Source organism: Centropristis striata, chromosome 7 (assembly GCF_030273125.1).
Source record: "Centropristis striata isolate RG_2023a ecotype Rhode Island chromosome 7, C.striata_1.0, whole genome shotgun sequence".
Lineage (NCBI taxonomy): Eukaryota > Metazoa > Chordata > Actinopteri > Perciformes > Serranidae > Centropristis > Centropristis striata.
In genome coordinates, this window is record NC_081523.1 from 33,834,134 (window position 1) to 33,837,424 (window position 3,291).

Genomic DNA, 3,291 nt, shown 5'->3' on the forward strand with positions numbered 1-3,291 from the left:
AACTTTAATCTTGTAATTATTTTTCAAAATGTGACCCCTCCGTCGTATGAATAAACACCCATAATGCAAAAAAGTTAGGATGCTGTGTAAAATACTCACAAACACAGAATGCATTAATACAGAATTTAGTGTTGCAAAAACATTTTGTCTTTAAACTGTTTTAACTGAATGTGTTACAAATTCTGGAATTATTGCATTGTTTTATTTACAGTTTGAATTAAAAAAAATCCACTGTTAATAAAAAGAGGGGTCGTTTCATATATAAGTTTGAAAAATAAGAATCTGATATCAGGCTGTTCTTCTTTTCTGTTTAATAAAATAATTCTAATTTCTCCTGGAAAAGGAAACATCTCTGACACATAAAGCACAACGTCACTAATTTACTTTGAGCTGTTTTCTTCTCCACCTGACTGAGTAATGAACTAACATACATCTTTACCATCATCTTATCCTGCATACTATTTACAATGAAGGCACTTTAATGTGTTGTTTTAACAATTATGTTTAATGATGATAACTTGATGTTTTGACAGTAACATTTGATACCATTAGTTCAGCAGGTATATGGTCATAAATCAGAGAATTAGTGATGGCATTAGATGAAAAATAAGAAGATCAACAATTAATTCCAACATGAAAGATTAATCACATTTTATGGATGCTGAGATGCTTCATTAAAAATAAAAAGTCAGTAGGATTCATCCTCTGGGAACATTGAATGTACCAAATGACTTTAGACTAAAGTAGTTGTTGACACAGTTTAGTCTGGTTCTGAGAAAAATAAAATATTACATTCATCTGTCGTCTTCATGGTTTAAATGTTGAAAGTTTGTCTCAGAAGACCTGAGGGAATAGAAAAAGCTCTTCAGTGATTCACTTACTGTCAGCGAGCTGCACAGTGTAAATATTTTACGTTATGAAACATCCATCAGCTCTTTCTGACACACTGGTGCTTGATCCTATGTGTGTTACTTGTTGCAGCTGTGAGTCTTGTTGCAGCTGTGAGTCTTGTTGCAGCTGTGAGTCTTGTTGCAGCTGTGAGTCTTGTTGCAGCTGTGAGTATTGTTTCATTCCAGTGATGTCACTCTGCTCTCCCTCCTGAGTCCTGCTGTCATCTCTTGTTTGGTTTGGACCCTCTATCTGTGTTATGACCCTCCTCCTCTCTTTCATCCTCTTCGTTCTTTCTTCTCTCTCTGATCGTCTCTGTGACTGACTCTTCACATCCTTCACCACCCTCTCTTCCTCTGTTTCCATCATCTTCTCTTCTTTCCTTTCTGTCCCTGCAGTAATGTCAGCTTCTTCCTGAATCTCCATCTCCTCTTCCTGTTCTGCTCCCTGACACCCAGCTCCTCTCTCTCTAAGATTCCTGAACAATTCCTCTGTTTGCTCTGTGACATCTTTCTTTAAGTTCACTTGTTCCAGCTGTGAGTCTTGTTGCAGCTGTGAGTCTTGTTGCAGCTGTGAGTCTTGTTTCATTCCAGTGATGTCACTCTGCTCTCCCTCCTGACTCCTGCTGTCATCTCTTGTTTGGTTGGGACCCTCTATCTGTTTTGTGACCTTCATCCTCTCCATAGACTTCTTCATTCTTTCTTGTCTCTCTGATCGTCTCTGTGACTGACTCTTCACATCCTTCACCACCCTCTCTTTCTCTGTTTCCATCATCTTCTCTTCTTTCCTTTCTGTCCCTGCAGTAATATCAGCCTTGTTTCCTCTCTGATCCTCATCTTCTGCCTCTTGTTTGCTGTCATCTAAAACCTGTAGTTTGACTCCTCTTTCCTCTGGTTTGAGCTCTACCTTTGTATTTTCTTTCACTTCTGTCTGCAGCTCTCTCTCTCTTCTCTCTGTTGTGTTAGTAATGTGACTCAGGTTTCCCTCCTGTTCTATTTGGTTTTTATCTTTATGTTCCGCTTTACTCTCCTCATGTTTTCTGACTCCTAAAACATTCTGAGTCCCGTCTACTCTCTGTGGTTTGAGCTCTATCTCGTCTTTTCCGCCCTCCTTTTTGTTCTGCATCTCTGAGTTCAAGTTCCTCCGGCTGTTTGAATTTATTGGCTTTCTTGCCTGTTGCCGCTTCTGATCTTTTCTCCCTTGCTGTTGCTCCGTCTTTTTATACCTAATTTCTCTCATTTTCTTAGCGTTTGCTTCTCTCCTGTCCTCGTCCTCCGTTGTGTCTTCTCGTGTCGGTACCTTCTGATCAGTGAGGAGATTTTTCAGCTGCTCTTTCTGTCCTGAATCTTCTTCTACTGGTTCTACCCTCTGCTCTCTATAATCATTAGATATTTGTCTTCCTGTTGTGTTCTTCTTTTGCAGCGTCTCTTGTTCTGCTGGAATCAGAGCTACTTGTTCATCAGTTACTGTTTCAGCTCCCCTCTCTCCTTCTGTCCTGTCCATGTCTGGTTTTCTCACCAGATGATCTTGGTGTGTTTTGTCTTTCTGTTCACTCTGAGATCTGATCTCCTCTTCTCCTCCATCATCAGCATCATTGTCTTCTTCTCTTCCTGACATTAGTGGTACACCTTCCTCTACTCCCTCCATCACCACCTGAAGTCCTGAGTTCTCCCTTTGAGGTGTGAGCCTCTTTTCTCCCTCAGTGTGTTCAGGTCCGTCCTCAGGGCTCCTGCTCTTGGTTTCTGAGTGAAAATGGTATTTTATTGTAAGATGAATTATGGGATACAAAATGACATTATGGGGAGACAAAAAGAGAAATCTGTTGCTTGTATGTGAGAACACGTTCATGAATACTCCACTTTAAAACTCGAACTACATCACCAGAAGGCTGCAACACGACTTCTAACACTAAGAAAGAAGGTAAATCAGTTCATGACTTACTGGATTTCCTTTGTCTCCATTTCCACACAGCAAAGACAACTGCAGGAATTAACAGCAGAGCAGCAAAACCGATAACTGAGCCAACGACAACACCTGGACTACCAGGAGTACTGGGGACCATGAAGAAATCATCTGAAATGGAAAAACACAGAATATATTGTTCGTATAAAATCTGAAAATCTGATTATTAATCACATAATGAACATGTGAAGGACATGAACCTGGAACGTGGACGAGTGTCTCTCTGCTCTGGTTGATGCTCTTCTGTTGGACTCTACAGGTGAAGGTACTGCCGTGTCTCTTCTCCACAGTCACTCTGCTGCTGACATTATAGAGACCATCAGGACGTCTGAGTGTCTCTGCAGGTCCAGCAGGGAGGACGCTTCCCTCAGCGTCCAGCCACAGCAGCTCAGGCTCTGGATACCAGCCGTCAGACTCACACTGTAACAACACGCTGCTGCT